The sequence below is a fragment of the Pteropus alecto genome, unplaced genomic scaffold (assembly GCF_000325575.1).
Source record: "Pteropus alecto unplaced genomic scaffold, ASM32557v1 scaffold28, whole genome shotgun sequence".
NCBI lineage: Eukaryota > Metazoa > Chordata > Mammalia > Chiroptera > Pteropodidae > Pteropus > Pteropus alecto.
In genome coordinates this window covers 3,557,745-3,580,040 of record NW_006441063.1, presented here as the reverse complement: position 1 = coordinate 3,580,040, position 22,296 = coordinate 3,557,745, and the positions used below count along the sequence as shown (strand labels likewise).

Here is a 22,296-nt window from a genome sequence, read left to right as displayed (position 1 = left end):
GTAAAGGATACACCTGGGATCTTGAAGAGCCAGTTGTACCTGTCTCTGGGCTTGGTGGGTTCTGAAGCCACCAAAAGGGGGCGATCGAAAGTGGCGGATTTGGGGGGCAGTGCATCCTGGAGCCCACTGGCACGGCCGGAGGGAGGGCCTTGGTCATACCGTGTCCAAATGGCATGTGGAAGGTGCGTTGAGCTTAGATGGGTAGCCCAGAGGCAGCGGGTCCTGGGGTGGCGAGGAGCGGGGGCGCAGAGGAGAGGCGAGATCCACGACGGAGGCTCTGGTCCTGCGGTGACCGGCGGTTATCTGGAGAGGCTGGTGATGCCTGGAGTGGGTCTGGCTGGGTGGGCTCTGGCGCCGCCGCTTGGGGGCGTCGGGCAGAGAACCCGGTTGATTAGGGCGGCTGGAGACCGCCTCCCAACGCGCGGCCCCCGTACCTGCGCGGGGCGGGGAGGGAGAGGGGCGCATGGCGCGAGAGGCGGGCACGGAGCGCGTGAGTCACTCTGCTCCTCCGGGTTAGGAGCGGGACTTCGCCTCTCGCACTGGTCCTCATTTCATCTCCAGCTTCAACGACTCTCCCACGAATATTGTCCCCCTCCGGAGGCTTGGACCAACCGCTTTCCCGTCTAGGTAAGTTTCTTGTCTTTTGATGCCTCGTGCATTGGTGACTCGGCGGGAGGGGATCTCCCAGTCTGTATATCTGTCTGCCTTTGCTTCCTCCCTTTGGTTCTCTCCATTGGAGACAGAAAGTTAGATTTTTAAAACGCAACGGAGAATATCAAATCCATGCTCATACCCCAAACAAGGCAAACTCTGGGGCCATATTCTTAATTTCCCGGGTACCTTCAAATGTCCGGATGTGGCGTTTATGGGGCTAGGAATGTTTGATTTGTTTGGTGGGTTTCCTTCCTCCCCCACTTTCTTCCTAGGTGATTCTTAGAGGTTGGCGGTGCGTGGAGTGGGGCGGGGGGATGGGGTAGAACCCTTTGCCAGGGCGGTGTCCTCATTCTCGGCAAGGTGGCAGATATTTTACTGTAGCTTGAGTTGGTATCTTGGAACAACCCTCCCCAGCCCAGGACATGCCAGGGCTGCCTATCTTGTTACCATTGGCTGAATCAAAATGTTCCAGAGGCACAATTAATGTGAATGCCACGATAATGTTGAAACAATTCATTGAACTGTTGAATATTTTATTTTTAATGTATTCCAGGAAAATTTTAGGAGATTACTGCTAGTCTTATTTTCTCTATTTTCAGAGATGCTTCCAAACCTATTATTTCCCTTGCAAGAAAATCAATGAGGACTTATTCTGTTTCTTAAAAGGATTTAATAATGTAAAGCTACATGTTTTCCTTTTCCTCTACGTGTCTGTTGCGCTTCCACTAACTGCCTTTTGAAAAATCAATGCGGGGAAGATGAGTCCCCATTTCTACCGTTAAGCACAGTGTTTCTGTAACTATTAAATAGGTACTGATTATTGCTGTCGTTTCTGCTTAAAAGTAGCATAGGAGAGAGCCTCCTAGAATGCATGCATTTGTGGCTAATGTTGACTGATTGCTTTATCATCAATATTGTTTGGTTTGCTGCAGTGTTAACAGGTGGTCTTTATTCGCAGCACAGAATTCTTTTGCTCTAGGCAAGCATCCCTGCTGATATGGAGGACAGTATTCCTCCCCTTCCCCCACAAAACCAAATCTTTATCCTGTTTTGTGGGAGAGAGGAAGATGGGTGGGGGAAGCTTTCCTGGCAGTTGATTGAGTCGCCTATCATAAATTGCTCTTTCCTGAATTGTTATTTGGTTTATAGTCTGTGATTATAGAAAACCCCTCCACTGGGAAGATTAATAAAATCTTACATGTTTATTCAGATCACAGAGATAACTTTTTAGAGTTGAACTGAAGCTTTGATGGTTCTCTTTTCTTTTTTTTTTTTTTTTACAGCTCTTTCCAGGGAGCACCCTAAAGTGAGTTAGGTTTCCCACCTGGTAACATGACATCTCTCATCTGCATAATCTTGGTGCTTATCATCTTGTTTTACATAGCAGTCTTGCTCAAGATAGTAAAATTTCTTGAAAGGCGGAAATACTGTGTTACTCATCTTTGTGTCTCATGAGCCTACTAAAGTGGGTCTGTTGAATGAATAGATAAATGAATTCAGCAGTCCAGATGGTCTTAGCATTTCTTTAACACCACCTGGGCATGCTTTTTCTGCACTGCTAGAAGATAGTCCTTATAATTCAGTGACTCTCAAGGTGTAGATCCTCAGACCACTCTGTTGTAACTAAATTAGAGTTTGACATATATGGAAAATATCTATATGTTGTGATTTTTTTTTTTTTTTGCTGCATGTAACAGAAGCCAACTAAATATGGCTTTAACAGAGAACATTGACAGCAGGTGAGCACTGGAGTTGTTGGTTCAGTGGCCCAGCAATGTCAGGGTTCTGAGTCAGTACCTTGCTCTCATGGTTTTGAGATGGCTCTAACAGCTCCAGGCATTACATTCTTATCTCATGTTCAAAGGTAAGAAATAGGGGATGGAAAGAGGTAGAATAATTTTCCTCATGCCACTTTCTCTTACCAGAGAAGAAATATCTTTTCCCAGAGTTACCCAACAGAATCTCCATTGTATCTCATTGGCCAGAGGTGGGTGGGCTTCGTAACAGTCCTTAGTGGCAAGGGAGGCTGGGAAAATATCAAGCTTTTCAGCTTCTATAGTAGAAAGGAGGCCAGGAAGATGGGGGTTGGAGATAGCTTTGGGGAGCTAACCAGCAAGTCTGCTTGACTGTCATGAAAATGGTTCTATTTTAAACTGTGATTGTATTAATGATTGGTCCAAGCAAAAAATTAAATATAATCATTGTAGCAAAAGCGCATTCAGAACAGGGATTTTCCCTCTAAGGTGTACAGTATTTTAAGGATGCTAAATAATCGTTTTTGTAGTGTGTTAACTTTTAGAGACTACAGGTAGGAAAAAATGTATAGATATAGCTCATAGGGTTTCCATTGTATTAAATATGGGTCAGATCCTCCAGTTTCTGGAACAGAGTAAACATTCAGTAAGTAGTTGTCCTGTGAGTAGGCTACAGGCAGACCTTGGATATATTGCTGGTTTGGTTCCAGACCACTGAAATAAAGCGAATATCACAATAAAGTGAGTCATAATCATTTTGCTCGTAGAGGGTCTTGTAAAAAAAAAAAAAACCCTTCAATTTGTTAAAAAACAAAACAAAACACGATATCTGTGAATTGCAGTAAAGTGAAGCACAATAAAATGAGGTGTGCCTGTATAGACTTTGGGAGCTTCACAACTTCACAAGGACAAGTGAAAGTGTTTAGCAGGAAAAAAACTAATTAGTGGTTTGGCACCTATGCCCTGAAATGCTGGTTTACACAATATTAGAGTTCTTAATTTGGATCCAGGAACCTGGAGGACAACTTAACAGGAAGGACAAGAAGAACATAAAGAGAGGTAGTGAGTAATGACAGTTTACGGCAACTGATTTTCTTTGGGTGCTTTCTCTATCCATGTACTGTGGAAGATGTACTACAAAAAATGTTCAAGATGATATCTAGTACACACATGCAAAGTTGATGCATGAAACGAAGAGAGCATATATTACTGCCAGCTTTCTTGAGTCTCCTTCCTAATAGGAATCCTGAAGTACTACAGAACGTTTGGGGCCATAATGATGGAAGATCAGCTAAGCAAGTATTGAGAGACTGGAATTTAACAATCGCAGGACCCTGGGTCTTAGATTTCCCACCAGTCAAAAGAATGATGTAGGCTATCAGTGGTCCTCAAACTTTGTTGCACTTTGCAAATCACCTGGAAAGCTTATACAAATCCGGATGTATGGGTTGGTCCTCAGACTAAAATTGGATGGAATCTCTGGGAATGGACCCAGGTAACAAGATTTTTAAAACTCCCCAGATGATTCCAATATGCACTTGAGTTTGAGAACTATTAGTTTGCTCGGGCTGCCATAACAAAGTACCACAGACTAAGAGACTCATATAACAAAAAATAATTTTTCTCACAGTTCTGGATGCTGGAAGTCCAAGATCAGTGTGTTGGCAGGGTTGGCTTCTTCTGAAGCCTCTTTCCTTGGCTTATACATGGCTGCCTTCTCTCTATTTTCACACGGTCTCCCTTCTGTGCGTGTCTGTGTCCTAATTTTGTCTTATTAGGGCCTAGCCATATGACCTAGTTTTTCCTTACCACTTTAAAAGTCCCATCTCCAAATATAGCCAAATTCTGAAGTACTAGGGGTTAGAATTTCAACATGAATTTGGGGAGGGGGCATAATTCAGCCTGTAACAGGAACCATTGCATAAGTGCAGCACTTCTCGAACTTTAATGTGCATACAAGTCACCTGAAGACCTTTTCATAGTTCAGATTCAATTCAGTAAGTCTAGATGGGGCCTGAAGTTCTGCACTTCTAATTCCAAGTAATACCAGTGCTGCTAATCCAGAGATACTTTAAGTAGAATGGTTCTGTCTAGATTAGTGGTTCTGAAGCTCTTGCAGGCATTAGAATCACCTGGAGAGCTTGTTACAAACATTGCTGGGTCCTGGCCTCTGAATTCCAATGGGTTTGGGGTAGGGCCCAAGAATTTGCATTTCTAACAGGTTCCCAGGTGATAGTGATGCTGTTTGCCTATGGACCATACTTTGTGAACCACATATCTCTGGTTATTTTGAGACTTTATGATATTGGGGGAGTCTAGCTCATTACATACATCAATGTATGTGAAATTTATCTGCAGTATTTTCTATCATAATTGCTGATTGTGTTGCATTTTTTCTTTTGCCAAGCCTAATTATTTTTTCCGATCATAGGACAAAGGATGAGGAAATGGGAGAAAATGCTTCATTGAAGTTTCTCTTAATTTCTTGCACAAATTGTGGTGAATGAATATGGAGCCTACACGTCAGCCCATTTGTTTCTATTCATGTGCCTTCTCTGACTGCAGAGCTAAATTTCAGCTTGCTTTTATATCAGTTCAAAGATGATTTTAAGAGACCAGTTGCTTGCTTCCTATATGTGAATTTTTTGAAGGATTAACTATTCTAGAGATTGTACAATCTCCAGAGGCATTACAAAATTCTCAAAACATTAAATTACTTCTAATTTAATTATATTTTTATTTCTATATGAGAGCAACAGAGAGCTACATCAGTTTCTCTTCTCCAAAATCATTGGAGATGGGAAAATGGTTGGCCTGCTATTTGAGAGTTAAATTAGTAAAATTCATGTTCCGTGGATGTTATTACTCTTGTGGGAGTAAAACGAGACGATCTATAAATGTGAGACTAAATGGTTTAGAATTATCCAAAACTTTACACTACTGAACTGGGTATAATCTCAAGAATGTGATTGTATTTTATAAAGAAGAAATCTGTCAAGAAGAATAATAGCTATTTTTCTAGGTTGACTGTGGTATGCTGGTCACTGTACCCATAGTACCTCATTTAATCCTTGTAACCTATAATATATCAGATGCGTGTATGTCAGTTATCTATTCTCATAATAATGCTATATAACAACCTGTCACAAAACCTCAGAAGCATATGACAAGACACATTTATCGCTCATGTGTCTAGGGTCAGCTGAGGGTTGGCTAGACTGCTTAGCTGATCTTGGCTAGGATTGCTTACAATATCTTGGAGATACCTGGATATTGACTGATCTGGGCAAACTTTGAAGTGCCTAGGCTGTATTTCACATGTTTCTCATCTTATAGCAGGCTACCCAGTCATGTTCTCAAGGCAGTTGCTGAGGTGCAAGAGGGAACAAATGGAAATACACAGGCTTCTTGAGGCCTAGACTCATAACTGGCATATCATCACTTCCACCTTATTCTGTTGGCCATGTGGTCATACCCAGAGTCAGAGTGGGAGGGTCCTACAAAGTTACATGGCAAAAAACATGGACGTCGGGAGCAGTGAAGAATAGGGGCCATTTTTTGCAGTCTATCATGAGGAAAAAAGAAAGTTCAGAGATATTAAATAACTTGTTCAGATCACATTACTTTTAAGAGGTGAAGCCAAGATTCAAATCAACTTTGATGCCAAAGGTTAATACTCTTTCTTTCATACTACCTGGCTTTTCTACTTTTTACTGTACCCTGTTTAGAGAATAATATGTCAGCAAAAGGTATATGGTCAGCCTAGAGGATAAAAAAAAAATCTTTGTACATTAAATGACAGTTGAGATTTTATGCACATATGTATGTATATTATGCACTATTATGCTATATTTTCCTATTTGCTCAATTTAAAACATTTTGTTTTTAATTTTTATTGTTCTCTATTATGTCTATATGAAACAACTAAAATGTTTCCATTTTAAACTTAGAAATGGATTCAACCTGTAATCCAATAAATATTTTTAAACAGATAAAGGCAGGTTTCTTGCTGCCCTGTTTACTCTGGGGCTCTTTTCAAAAGAATGGGTCTTGCTAAAATATTCCCCTCACTTAAGACTTTTCCAAAATCCTGCTAGGTGTAATAGGGCCTCTATTTAGAATGGATTTGCCATTTCCATAAGTGTTTACTCTTTCACACATTTTCCACAGTCCTGGTGAATTTTGCCAGCAATTGGTAGTATACCTTCCAGCACTGTCCAGGGGACAGGTTACCTGTCATGTTTCCAGCCTGATCATAAGATGCACCACGTTAGACAAGTTCAGTTTTAGAAATAGATGCAATAGGCTTTTAGAACCCAATGCTATTAAACTTTTGAATTGTGTAATGAATTCTGTTTCTCCTGATTTCATGCTCAGCAATCAACCTTAAGATTCCCCATGTTCATTGCTTTCTGGGACAGAATAACCTGGTCAGGCTGTCTGTTCTGCCCGGAAGTTGTATTTCTCATTGTCAGATACTAAGCCGGTACTCTGGCTTTAAACACTTAGTAGCGTTGTGGGTGTGAGTCAGCATCCAGCACCTTCAAGCCTGATGCATGCAGAAACACTGATAAGATCAGTTTTCTGAGGTTGTACTGCTCAATGTCAGGCCTGGTGATGATGAGTCACCAAAGTGAATTAATACTAGCTAGCATTTATTAATCATTTTTCTGCATACCAGGCATTGTGAAGTTTTATTTACATGATCTTATTTGGTCCTCATAACTTTGTGAGGTACTACTTTCTCTCCATTTTACAAATAGGAAGACTGAGGTATAGATTAAAAACTTGTCCCGAATTGAATGGATACTAGGGCAGAGACTTCTAGTTGCTACCTGGTATCCTTTCTCACCTTCTCCCTTGGTGACAGAATCCAATTTTATTCCTGGTGGCAATTCATCCAGTGAACAGTCTCTGCTACCCAGCATCTCTTGCATCAAAGTACATTCCTGTGACTGAGTTCTGCTAGTGAGAGATAATGTTGTATTTTGCAGGACTTCTAGGAAACCTGCCTAGAGAGTTGACTTGGCTGGAAGGAGGGCCCTTTTATAACTCCTATTTTCTCCAGCTGCTACCCTGGAATGCAGGCATGATGTACAGAGCCATCTTGGACTGTGGAGTGACCTCTTGGATATATGCCAGCACTGAGGTTGTTAGAATGGTGGAAAAAGGGATTCGGGTCTGTGGTGGCATATTAGTGTTCTCTTAGCAGAGAAGAAATGGAAGGATGGCTATTTTGAAGGCAGTGGACAATGTTTATACACTTATGTGCCAAGTGCCTAATATTTGAACTGTGATAGATACGTGTTTGAGTTCCATCTCTGCCACTTAATAGCTATATGTATTGGGCACATCTTGTGCCTCACTGTACATCCTTTCAGCCCACCTTTTAGTCTAGTCACTGATCCAGTAACCAGTTTCATGTGGGTGTAGCCAGATAGCACCTTGCCTTAGCCTTGCAGTGAATATTTCATTTTCCACCCCAGGACTTGTTCGATGTTTCAACACAAAGGCCTGTTAGAACCCTCTGGCACCCACACATGTGTATTATGGAATATGAGGAAGTTAAAGGTCCAAAGGCCCTTGACTAATGCGGGATGGGAGTCAGGGATAAAAGTTCCCTTTTTCCATTCTTAGCCAGATAATTCTGAACCACATGTTAGTATGATTTATTTCTAAGAGGTTTTCAGAGAGTCTAAGCATGATTAAGCCCCAGTTGCCCACAGATGTCGCCAACTCAATAATACACTTTGTATTGATTTATTGACTTTCTCTCTTTTCCTATTCCTTTTCTTCAATTGCCTACTTTTATTCCCTGGAATCAATCCCCTCTACCCCCCAAAAAAACTACTTGCATAAAAATCCTTGTCTCAGGCTCTGCATTCCAGGTTATGACATTGTATGACCTTGAATTAAACTGTATTGTTAAAACTTTGGCATTTGCCGACACTTTTATGCTCTTTATATAGTGAAGCAGTGTGCTATCTGTGGTATACAAAGATGACAATATAGTATGAAATCTGATAGTATCAAGTATTTGTATGGACATGGATTAATAGGAATTGATACACCTTGTTGATGGGAATGCAAATTTGGGGAAATCACTTTGAAAAAGAAAACTTGGCACTATCTTGTGAAATTGAACATTCATATACCATATGACCCAGCGATTTTATTTCTAGGTATAACCGCTAGAGAAATTATTCTGCATGTGAACCAGGAACTCTCTTTAGGAATGTCCTTAGCAACATGGTTCATAATACAGTAATACTGGAATAACCTAATTGTCGATTGATGGGAAAATAGATAAATTAAAGAATTTGTTTATTATTTTACAATGGAACAAAATTAACTACTGTTATATGCAAGAACATAGATGCATATTAGAAACAAAATACTGAATGAAAAACCAAATCACCAAAGACTTCATGCAGTTGGGCATAATTTTTATAAGCCCCAAGCCAAACAATACTAAACAGTACATTGTAAAGAATCATACATACGTGATAAATTATAAAGCAAGGAAAATCCAGTATTCAGGCTAGTGCTTTCCTCTGATGAGGAGACAGGGATGGGAGTAAGGTAAGAAGATAAAATAGATGTACTAGCATTAGTAATGTTCTAGGTCTTGAACTGGGCGATGGGGTCTTTGAAGCTCATTTATTATTCTTTATAATTTAAATGCCATATAGGTTCTTTTTATATATAATATCAGATATTACATAACATTTTTTATTGGGGTGACATTGGTTAATAAAATCATATAGGTTTCAGGTGTACAATTCAATAATATGTCATATGTGTATTGCATTGTGCATTCACTACCCAAGGTTAAATTTCCTTCTGTCACCATATATTTGACCCCTTCTACCCCTATCTATCTCTTCCTTCCCTCCTCTCTAATCCCTCTGGTAACCACTGAACTATTGTCCATATCAGTGAGTCTCTGCTTGTTTTTCATGTTCATTTGTTGCTTCCAGTTTTATATCCCAGGTATGAGTGAAATTATGTGGTTCTCAACTTTTTCTGACTTATTTTGCTTAGCATAATAATCTCAGGATCCATCTATGTTTTCGAAAATGGCAGTATTTCATCTTATGGCTGAGTAATATTCCATTGTATATATGTACCACAGCTTCTTTAGCCAATCATCTATCATAGGACACTTCATTCGCTTCCATGTCCTGGCCACTGTGAATAATGCTGCTGTGAACATTGATGTGCAAATATCTTTTTGGATATGGGTTTTCAAGTCTTTGGGGCAAATACCCAGTAGAGGGATTGCTGGATCATATGGTAGATAAATTCTTAGTTTTTCAAGGGACCTCCATACTGTTTTTCATAGGGGCTGTACCAATTTACATTCCCACCAGCAGTGTATGAGAGTTCCTTTCTCCCCATGACCTCTCCAAGACATAACATTAAAAAAAAATGAAACCAACACCAACAAAGATGCTGTGCTAACAAAACATGGCTTCAGTGAAAGCCTACTCTAGCCCTCATTCTGAACTAATGGCTCTCAGTGTCAATGTTCTTCATCATGTGATATAATTTTTTCCCCTTTGTGTTCCCAAGTGTATTGTAATCAATTAGAGTGGCAGTGCACAAGATTCAGTTTTCCTTATGGCCTTAAGGGTCAAGTTCTTAGCATATTTAGAAAACAATAGTTTGTTGTGTCCTTTCTGCTCCAGCATCCATTTGCCTGTGGTTCCTGTTATGTCCTGAGGTCCCTCGTTGCTCTCTGCTGTGCACGATCCAACTGTCAGTTTATTGCTGGTCTCTGCACAGCACTCATGGGCTATAATCCCCCTTGTTTCTGCTCCACGTGTGTATATGTATATATGTCTGTGCACACAAGCATGTATTGGGAAGTAGTATAATGGTAGGGAGTAGCGAGGCTATTAACGTGACATTTCTCTTTATAGTTTCAAACCTGCTTCTTGCTTTCCTTGATAATGCTACCACACAAAGCTGTAAAGTTGTACCAGATTTTAAATTCTGGACCAGGCTTTATAACCTTTAGAAAACTTTTGTGCTACAGACCCTTTGAGGAAGCCTATGGCCTCCCTGATAAACACACTGGATTACAAAAGAAACAAATTGTATTGAAATACATTTATCAGATTATTAAAAAACCAAATTTGTGATATAGTAATATACTTTTTAAACTTATTGAACAGCAAGATCTATCAGTGGATCTACTGGCCACCCAAAGTTTAAAATAGAAATGAGCATTGAGAATATTTCACAATATCTGCAGTAACTAATGTGACATAACAAATATCTGTGATTTCTATTGGTGACAAAGTCACAGGTACTAATACTATTGTGCTTTGTTGCCTACATTCATATTTGAAGTACTAGATTTCAGTTAGAGATTAGTGAACATAAGGATGTAATTTTTTCTCCATCCAAGTTCATGGACAATCTAAATTTTATCCATATACCTTTGGAATCCATAGATCCCACCTTGAGAAGCTTGCTCTAAGCAAAATAAAGGAAATTTCAGCAGATGGAGATAATTTTAAAGTGAATACCCAAGTTATCTAAACCACAGTCCACAAGAAAAGCACATAATTCTTATTCTTCATGGATGCTGAGGGGAGGGGCCACTGCATCCCAATTCCCATTCTGACCTCATAGATCTCTTTAAGATTACCGTACTTTTCAGTGCCCTATAGACAAGTCTTCATACTTTAGGATATCCTGCCTCCTTCTCAGAGCAGTTGGTCTTACCTTTGCATTTATCAGTCTACCTTTTCCACTCTGTTTTCCCTACTAAGAGCTGTTCCATCTTCAAATAACTCTCTAGTGACTCCCACATAACAATGTAGGGTGGGCTTTGGCTCCCCGAGTCTCTTCATCTTTGAGGCCTTTCCTCTGTGGTGAGTTGTAGTGAGCAGAACACAGGCACCCCTCCTAACACTCCAGTAAAAACACTTATTCTCAGTGATAGCCCAGTCTTAAAACATAAGGATAAAAGAAACACTTTCCCCCTGCCTACTAAATTAAAAGGCTGCTCAAGTGTATAGTGAAGCTTGTATTGTAAAATTACTATGCAGATCAGGAACAGTTCTTTATTCATCCCACAGCCTCTTTCACATGGGCTCATTAGTGATCTGTAGACCTTTGGTTTTCTGAGCTACACAAACACCTGGCTCCAGTTTGAAATTTCTGTATGAGTTTGATTAGGTACTTAATGACATTTGTATCCCCCACAATACCTACTGATTGATTTATTGATGGATTTATTTTTAACTTTTCTATAATTAATAATACATTTTTAATAAACTTTATTTTTTGGAACAGTTTTGATTTACTGAAAAATTGCGAAGATAGTACAGAGAGTTTCCATACTCCTGCACTGAAATTCTCTTATTATTAAAATCTTACATCACTAATGGTACATTTGTTACAGTTAATGAACCAATATTGTTGCATTATTATTAACTAAAGGCCATATTTTATTCACATATTCTTAATTTTTACCTGTTCTTTTTCTGTTCCAGAATCCCATCCAAGACCCCACATATTTTGTCGTCATGTCTCGATAGCCTCCCTTTGACTGTAACAGTTTCTCAGACTTCTTGTTTTTGATGATCTTGATAGTTTTGATGAGTACTGGTCAGATATTTTATAGAATGTCCTTCAATTGGGATTCGTCTGGTGTTTTTTTCTTATGATTAGCCTGGGGTTATGTTTTGGGATGAAGACCACAGAGGTGAAGTGCCATTCTCATCACACCATATCAAGTGCACATATTGTCAACATGACTTGCCACTGTTGTTGTTGACCTTGATCACCTGGCTGAGGTAGTGTTTTTCAAATTTCTCCACTGCAGAGTTACTTATTTCCCCCTTTTACATACTGTCCTATTTGAAAGGAATTCATTGTATGCAGCCTGCACTTGAGATGTAGGGAGTTATGATCCATCTCCTTGATTGTGGAGTATCTATGTAAATTATTTGGAATTCTGCATGGGAAAGTTGTCTCTTCTCTCCCATTTAATTATCTGTTCAATTATTTATATCAGTGTGGACTCATGGTAATAAATTTTTAATCAAATAATCCCAATCTTATTTATGGCCAGTGGCATGCATTTTTGTACCTAACTATAGCTAGCCCTACAGTTTCTAAGCACAAAAAAGGAGTAAAACCAATGGTTATACATGGATTTTGTTTTACCATCTATATTTCCTTTTTTTTTTTTTGTAAAAAGTTTGGTTTAATTTTTAACAAAAAGAATAATTCACTAACATGGTAAAAAATTAAACCATCAAAGAGCACGTAGTGAAAATTAGAACTACTTTCCACTCTACACTCCTGTATCCCTGTTCAGAGGCATCCCCTCTTAATTGTTACTGATATTTTTCCGGAAATTTTCATTGTATGTTTTAGCATATATCTATTGTTCTGCTTCTTTAGACTCTAAAGAAAAGGTTCAAGAGAGGGACAGTATGGTAATGAAACAGAAATAAGAAAGGCAGGGCAGGAGTAGACCGAAGATGATTAGGTCCATCCTAGAATTCTTAAGCACTATATTTGCTTGAAACAATTCAGTTTTCCAAGGTCTTTTTCTGGTGGAGTTTTGCCACCTTGACTGGGTTTTAAACCTTGATTATCAAGCAGTGTGGCCGTATCACTCTGGCAGAGTGAGTAGCATGTGAATAATGTCAAGTTTCTTAGTTGAAAACAACCAAATCCTTTGCCTAGTTTAAGCAGAAGGGTTTATTTAGAGGTATTAGGTGGTAGGGTGTTTCTGGTCCCAATTTTCTCTACCTATATCTTTTGGACATGTGACTTGGCAGTTTTTCTTACTAAAGGAGAATATTTTTATGTCCCTTGATTCTGAGGTTGACCGTGAGACCAATGAAATGTTAGTAGATATGTTGCATGTAGAGGCTTGAAAAGCATATGCCATTTATACTTTGTTTCTGCTACTCTGTCATCTGCTAGAGCATGCCAAGGCTAGCCTGCTGGAAGATGAGATGCCTGTGTTGCAGAGCCGAGTCATTCCAGTAAGTCCCAACTGAAGCTATCTTAGATTGGCTCACAGCCAGTTGACCCCCAGATCTGTGGATGAACTCAATTGCAGCTGACTACAGACACATGAGCCTAGCTTGTCTGAGCCCTGCAGATCTATGAGCTAAATAAATGCTTATTTTTGTATGTCACTGAAATTTTGGGTTTGTTATACAGCATAATTGTGTCCATGAATAACTGATACAGATAGTTCACAGAATCCCCAGGAGGGCCAGAGGACATGGTTTAGATGTTACTTGGCCAGGAGAACTGCCGACTATACCATAGGATGTTTGTAGCAGAAACTTCATTACTGCTGCCTCCTAGTACTCAGCACCTGTGATGCTAGAGAGTAGGAATAACCTTCACCAGCTTTTCCAAAGTAACCAACTGCCTCTCCAGTCCATTGCATACAAGAATCACCAATATCGCTCGCACAGTTTACTTCTTCATTCCAGTCCTCGTGTGATTGGTAGAATCTAAATCACACCTGTAACCTTAGCTGCAAGTGAGTCTAGAAGATGTGTTTTCTTTTTAGCTTTCTAGCCTCTGCAGTACAAAATACTTGCTAAAAGGGGTTTAGAGTAAGTGTGAATGAGTTACTCTCCAGGATCTGTCACAGAGGCATAGAGAAAAGAACTCAACTTCCTGATTGCCTGATTGTCTGCCATCTGCATAGGGATAGTCAAAGGTGTTGATGCTCCCAGGACTTGAAATTCTGACGAGAGGCATCCTGGACCCTTTAATAGCTTTATACCAGACTTGCTATGGCAGTCTTAGCTCCAGGAAAGCAGTTTGGTCTGATTTTGTTAACTGAAGATAATCCCTGCCTTTTCTCCTTGGCATCTGGCAGAGTGAGTAGCATGTGAATAATTCCAAGTGAAACAACACTTTATTTAATTACCATGGATGTTGTAAACAAGGACGTTGACCCCATTTCACTTTCTCTGTAATGAATGAAAAGCCACAAGCAAAGACATATGGAAAAGCATATTCATGCTCTTATGTGGGGAAGATAAAAAGGAAGAAATATATCTCTGTTCATCCCCTACACTCATATGCCAATTTCTTTGACCTAAGTATCCTAAACACCTAAAAGGTCACAGCATTGGGCTGATCGATTTTAAGCTTACCCTTACCCTCCAACTCAGCTCCTACCACAAGCTAGAATGACCCTCTGAAGTGTGGTCTGTGTCATGTGGCAGTTACTGATTGATAGAAGACATTTCCACCAAATGAACAGGCTTTGGGTGTAGGTATATTTATTTGTAAAGGGCCAGTTGTGAGCTTGGCCGTATGAAATCTTTATTCTTTTTTATCCTTGTTCCAACTAAATATTTGCTGAAACATTTTGGTGACCTTTTTGTGTTTTAATTTAACAGGGAAAACCATGATATTGCTAACACTGCAAACACTGAGAAAGATTACATTTCTGCAGTATTTTAAAAGGTGAATTTTGATACATCTGGGTGAAAAATTAAGTGTTTATTTATATAGCCAATATCTGGATCCTTGACTGGTTACCAGTAAAAGTAGGAGCAAATGCATCTGAGTGCGTGTGTGTGTGTGTGTGTGTGTGTGTGTGTGTGTACTTCAGAAGTGCATGTAGTCTATAAACATTCCCAACTGTGGTGATGTGACCAGAACATTTACTTGGAAAATCAAAAGATATTCTGATATTGCCAAGATGCTACTTGACCCATATAAATTTGTGCATTCAGTTATTTGGTTTAATATCCTTTGCGTATTGATGGAAAATCTAAGTAGAGAATAATAACCCACTCAGCTAACTGGGAGTTTGTGGTAGCCAATAATTATTGTTATTTTCCTTGTATATTATCAAACATTTTCTCGTAACTTTCCAAGTAAATTTCCTTGTATGTTACCAAAAAAAAAATTAACTTATGACAAAGTCTGAAACTTCACAAAAGTGCCAGATTTGAATTAAAACTTGGGCCAGGAAAAAGCTACCTCCACAGATAGGCCCCCACCTACACTTCTCACTGTCTCCCACTAGTCCCCTCCCTATAGAATCTTCTCCCCCAGCCAACTGGTATAATCGGTGGTCACTGATGATATATACATTTCTACCTTTGTATTTTTTGCCTTGCCAAGGGGACCTCCCTGGCCCTCTCTGCATCTGTGACCTACTACATAAGGCCTGACCTAGACCAAGGTAAAGCTTAGTTCTAAATCCAGAATTCTCCTGGTTTGCTCAGCCTTTGTCCACCACTCCCTTGAAAGTGTCTACTTACAGCTAAACTGTTAGCCTCTACAGAATACAAATAGACTGACTTGTAATTCTGTATATCATCAGCCCTTACATTAGTGCCATACAGATACAGTCTTCAGCTGATGGGATATGGTGCCCAGAACCTCCAGCACAAAGCTACAGTGTTTGGGCAGTAAAATTCCTTGTATTTCACTAGAGCTTCCTGTACTGGTATTTCTGACTTTTGACTTCTCTCTTACCTTTAAAAGGGTCATATGATTCCTTTCTTCTCTCCAGCAATGGAGAGCAAAGGTCTTTTGTTCCAAATGCCTACTTCTGCTTTATGTGTATGAGGAACTGAAGCAGTGTGGCCTTTAAACTGTGGGTTTGGATTATTATCTCATTTAATCTTTGCTATACCCCTAAAAGGTTGGTGCCATTATTATTTCTATCTGGAGATGAGGAAACCGAGACTTGAAGTTAAATAACCTAATGTCATAAGCAATTAAGTGGAGGAGGCAGTATTCAAAGAGGGACATTCTGGCTCCTAAGTCTGTGTTGTTAACCTCTACACTACATTGCCTTTCTTGATGCCTTGTTGGTGTCTGTTAGAAAGTTTAAGCAAATGGAAAGGATTGCTAATCCAGGGACTTCTGTTACTCTCACTGTGCTACCAAGAATGCCAGAACACCCTCTTGGTAGAAAAACTAAATGGGTGGAAATTAAGTATGATACTTCACTAAGGTCATAAAATACAGGACTTGAGAAACATCCATGTCATTAAGATCAAATCTAGTCCATGAAAGCAGAGCCAGGATGTGAATCCATATCAATTAAAGCATGGAGGTTGGAATTCTGCTATTGGCTTCTTAATGGTTATAACATGGACATGTGACTTTACCTCACTTACATGACACTTAGTAAATACTAAATAAGTTTTAGCTATTATTTCCTTACCACAATGTTTCCATAGCCCTCTATCCTTCGTGATAACAAAGTACAGTGTAACTCACTTTTACATCAAGTAGACAGCTACTGCCTCCACCTCATTGAATTAAATAAACATTTTTGTAAATGTGAGAGGGAACAGTGATGATGAAAAAGATGGATACCCAAGAAACCTAGATGGTCAGGGCGACTTTGCTTCCTTTGTTAATAGAATGAGGAGTTGGAAGGAAAAGGAGTGAGTCACTCTGGCAATGAAATGCCACCAATTTAGGATTTGTTTTAATTGATTACTTTATGACTGTCGCTTATTTCCTGTTGCTATTCATTTCTTTTTTGGGGGGAACAGCAATCCTTTTTTGGCTTTTTGAGTTTCATAGCTGAGATATTCACTTCAAAACACATTAGCCAGACTTTTCCCCCTCCCTACCACTTCATCACCGTCTCAAACACCAAAAATCAAATTTCCAAAATTATCCAGAAGTATTGGATGTGCAGACATGTTGGCATGTGCTTTCTCTTTTGAGATTACATGGGTTTATTATGGGGGGTTGACCATTAAGGTTTTTTTGTGGCAATTGTCACTTCTCTCTTAAAATGATGTTGGGTGGAGAGCTTCTAAGACAAAGATTCTCAAATTTTCTGCGATTATAAAACAATTATTTGGGGAGGAAATTCCAAATGACAGTAAAACAAAATTATTAGGACTTAACAGTTGATCCATTTTATAGGGGAGAATTTGAAGTAATAACATAAGTAAATACTAGCCTAGGGGAAGTGTGGATGCACTTTATGGAGTGTTTAAATATAGATTCTCTTTCCATTTTGTGCTATGCTTTGCCTGGGACTAGAGAATGCACTTTCCATCTGCACATGTTTGTCTTACAGCATGTACCTTCTGGCAATGGCCTTTATTGCCCTTGGAAACAAGGCACCTCTTCTGTGTCATCCAAATGTGTCTAGGTTCTTCTGTCCTCAGAGATTGGTGGAAGGGCGGCATTTCTTCTCCCTTTAAAAAGCCAGGAATGTGGTTATTTGGGATGCTGGGAGCCACTTTCCTCACTCAGTATGCTTGTGGAGCCCTGTGTGTCATTACATGTGTCACAAGTCTGACCCGATTGTCTCTTGTACCCTCACTTAGCTGATCACACATATTGTCTTCTCTCAGTCCCCTCTGCTGTCCATGTCACTGACTCTCTCTGACCTGTTCCATCCCTGAACTATGGACAGGTGCCTGTTTCTCAAAGCCTAGCTAACAGAAAGTTGTCTTGTTTAAGGTTTGGAGATAACATCAGGGAAGTACAATGCAGAAAGGAAATTTTAAACTGGATATCAGATATATTGTGCTTTTAGTCCATTGGCCCTGCCCCTCTTCAAGGAGTTCTGTAGTCTTCATTCTCCTTACCTCTTGGCCTGTAGCTTTGTTGCAGAGGCCCACATATGCTCCCTCCTTGAGAATCATCCTTGTCATATCCTAAATCTTTTCTCCTTCGTGCCACAGGAAGCAAAACCTCTTTATAATCATTATAAGCTTTGCTGAATGGATCCTGGGCATGATAAAAACACCATTCTATATCATTCTACAGCAGTGGTCCCTAACCTTGTTGGCACCAGGAATGGGTGCTCCTATGAGATCTAATGCCTGATGATTTTAGGTGGAGCTGAGATGGTGATGCTAGTGCTGGGGAGTGGCTGAAATTCAGATGAAGCTTCGCTAGCCTGCCCACTGCTCACCTCCTGCTATGCAACCCGTTTCCTAACAGGCCATGGACCGCTCTGTGGCCTAGGGGTTGGGGACTCCTGCCTTTTTCTACAGAACCCGTTGTCTCTCACTTGGAAACATCATTTTATGGTTTTCTCCCACTAGTTCAGTCTTCTGTATGTAAAAATCTTCCACTTGCTTGGCTATAAGTGCTCCCCAAAGTAGTGTCTCCAAGAAGGAAAGAACTTTTGGGTTCTACTCTGAAGAATAAGAATGGCTGCAGGTTCAAACACAGCATTTTCATTGTCCCCTTTTCTAGTGGTTTAGAAAGGGTGGATATGGCTGGAGTCTGGAAGAAATGTAAACATAAAATATTAAAAAAAAAAAAGTGCACCTTCTCAAGAACACCGAGGTCTGATTCCAAAGGTCTAATCTCTCAAGATTTCATAGAACTCATATGCCTAGCAGTTGGGGGCGTTCCATGTGTTTAAAAAACAAACACCACCAACAATCAAAGAACACTTAAGCCCACTTAGTCAATACAGCGCTGTGAATTTTATGTGCAAATCCTATTTCTCATCCTATTTAAGTGCTTCTGATTTAGGTCTTTATTAATTACCCTTGTAGAAGCAGGTGACACATGGATTTTTTCTAGTGTTTGAAAAACATTACTATTTGAGGAGAGACTTAATATTTACTGACTTAATTCTAAGCTTCTGAGTTTATTTCATTCAAACAAGGTTTTAGACATGAGTTTCAGTGAATCAGACACTATAAGACACCAAAGATGATGCAGGCACATCTCACTCTTGAAAAGCTTGTATAACCTCCTGGGGAGAATTGACATACATATAAATAAATACAAGGTGGAAAGTTGTGTGTGCCCTAAGAGAGATCTTGATAAAAAGTGAATTTACATCAGTTAATATTCAAGATCAGTGTAAGTCTTCTAATTGACATTTTCTAGTAGCTACCTGCGGCATCCAAATTTAGCTGCACGTCTTTGAATCACAACAGACTTGGGTTCAAATCCTGCCTGTGACACATAACAATGATATGACCTTGAGTTATTCCTTTATATTCACTGAAGATCAGCATCCTCACTTATACAATGAGGTCAGTTATTCCTCAGAGGGTGATGGTGAGAATTAAGTAAGATAACACATATAGTATATAAAGTGCTCAGCACATAGTAGATACCTAGTAGGTGTCTTCTCTTCTCCCATCGCTCCATAGATGGACCAAATAGATTTAAGTGCCTAATGTGTGAATACTTATCGATAGTTCATAGAAGAAGTAGGAAATCACATCTTCCAATCTAAGGCCATCAAAGCATTATAATGTATTTGAAAGTTACTTTATCATGAAGCCTTCACTGACTGCCCTGTATAAAATAAGAGTACTCCTCAACCTCTTTTCTACTTTATTTTCTACCTAGCATGCATCATCTGAAATATTACGTAATTACTTGTTTACTGGCTGTCCACCCTGCCTCCCCAATAGAATGTATGTTTCATAAGAACAAGGGCTTCGCTTTTGAGTTAGTTCACTGCTCTACCTCTAGGACCTAGAACAGTAATTAGCATATAGACCATGCTCAATAAATATTTGTTAAATAACTGATCGTAGGTATTAAGAGAACTTTTAATCAAAGCAAATTTAGTTTTTCTATTGGCTTTTGTGGTAATACAGAAAACTTTCGAAAGTGAATTGGTATCAGTGGTAAGTTGGATACTAAGGTTTTGCAGCTCCATGTCAGTAATGGTCATTTCTTAGCTGTTTAAAAATGTTCTCTACATCCTATTTGCCTGTCTCCAGAATCCCTCTCTACCCATGGACTTATCAATCTCTCTGAACTCTGGTATTAATTTATTTCCTGCCAGGGGCATCCCTGACTCCACATTCCTAATTTCCAGATCTTTGTTTCTTTTCTCTGTCTGATTCAGTGGTTTCTGTGTAACAGCTGTTCTGTCAGTTTTCACCAATAGGTGCCAGTATCCAGTATGTCTTATAGGGACAGATCTTCTATTTATGGAGGATTCTCATTCTGGAAAATGTTCTTCTGAAGAGAATTCAGGAAGAGCAAAACATTCTCTCTGCTTATAGAAAGCCTGTGTTGAATCTTACTAACCTATAAAAAGATGGCAAGAGAAAAAGATAAATACCATATAATTTCACTGATATGTGGAATCTAAGGAACAAAAAGGACAAACTAATCGAAAACAGACCCGCAAATATAGAGGACAATCAAGTGACAGCGTGAAGAGAGGAGGTTTGGGGAGCTGGGAGAAACTGGTGAAGGGTTAAAGAAGTACAAATTAGTAGTTGACAGGTGGTCACGGAGATGGGGAGCACGGCATAGGGAATGCAGACAGTAGTAAGGTAATGGCTAGGTGGAGAGCCAAAGGGAAGATGAGCAAGCGGAGGATTATTTCATAAACTATATAAATGTCTAACCAATGTACTATATACTTGAAATTAATGAAAAAAATGGCACAATTGGAGGTATTCTATTTCTGAACAAAAGGCTCTGACATCATTTCTCCACATAAATGAAAATTCTTTATGGAATCTTTCTGATGGATGTATTTACACACTGTAAAGCTTTAAAAGGTATATTTAAACCAACCTAAAAGGCAATTCGTTATGCCATTCAATTTCTCAAATATTCAAGGAACTCTTCCATACATTTGGATTCTTACCAACAAATCCACAATCATGGTTCCCAGTTTGCCTCTTTGTGAGTTTTGTTCAAGGCTCTCTGGTTTGGGGGAGTAGTTTCAGGTGACCTCAACAAAACTAGGATACTTTCAAGAATGAAAGAGGTTGCTATTAATGATTATTCCAGCATGATAAGCATAAAGTGAGACTGTTTTAGGCAAATGGAGATGGATAGTTGTTATAGTTGGGTGGGACATATGAAAGGAAATTTTCCTAGTGATAGTAGCATTTGCCTAGGAAATATCAAAACTAAATGTTGTGCTTAATTACACAGCATGTTCTACCTACTTTGCCCAGATGAAGAACATGAACTTTGAGTGACTTAGAATACCCTAGACCCTTACTTGACCTGACTGAAAATCTCTTTATTGACCAGTGGACAATGGGATCTGTTTTAACCAATTGTATTTAGAACTGAAGGCTTACTCTGTCCTAAGTGCTACTTTTGAGTTCCATCCTTAATTAGCACCAACCACCAAGAAACCCTTTTCCTAGTTATTAAAAAGCAATGACTTTAAGCCATGGGTAAATAGTCAATGAAATCCTTTACTAGCATGTGTTCCCTGACTGGCAAGTATTTTTTTTTTGTTGTTTGTTTGTTTTGTTTTGTTTTGTTTTGTTTTTTAAGCTCTGAGATTCTTTGTTTTATTGTCTATACCCATATGAGAAAAGTTAAACCCTTAAATTCTCTCTTACCCTTGAATTCTTTGATGAGATCCAGAAACAATTTGATTTGTGACACAAACTCTCATAACTCAATTCCCAAATTGCTGTTTGACTTTATTTCCTCACCTTAAAAACTCCCAAGGGATGGCAAGAAGTGGCCAATGCATGCCAGTGTGAAAGGTGATGGAACTGTTCCCCAACTCTTCCTAAGATAACAAGTTGCCTGTCTTACGAGGGCTGGTCCTTATGAGGGACGAATGCAGGTAAACAAAGGCAGTCCAGACTGATAAAATACCTACTTGAATGTGTATAGGGGAAATGACTCTATGCAGTTTTACCTCCCTGGCAGAATTAATTCACAAGTACTCCTCACGTGTTATCTTGTGCTTCCTCTGGATTTCACTGCCTAGTATCAGTCACGCCATCTTAACTTTTATTGGAAGTGAAAAAGGGTCTGAAAATATGGCTAATCCTTAAAACAACTTTAGATTACTTTCAAAAATAGTGTCAGAGAAAGACAATGGAAATGCCAAGGTCATTGGCTTAAACCTTGCATGAGCTGATTATACAAAAAGAAAATTGATTCTGTTAAACATTTTACACACGTTGCAAAGAGGAAG

General features: G+C 39.3%; 1 protein-coding gene across 6 annotated transcripts in view; it reads left to right on the top strand.

Annotated features, from left to right (window-relative positions):
* Window positions 1-502: 502 nt before the first annotated feature.
* SYTL5 (synaptotagmin like 5) overlaps window positions 503-22,296 on the top strand; it is a 216,001-nt gene continuing 194,207 nt past the window's right edge. For all 6 annotated transcript variants that reach the window (XM_025051343.1, XM_025051339.1, XM_025051342.1 and 3 more), the window contains exon 1: window positions 503-627. The gene's annotated coding sequence lies outside the window, so the exon portion shown is untranslated. The remainder of the gene's footprint in view (window positions 628-22,296) is intronic.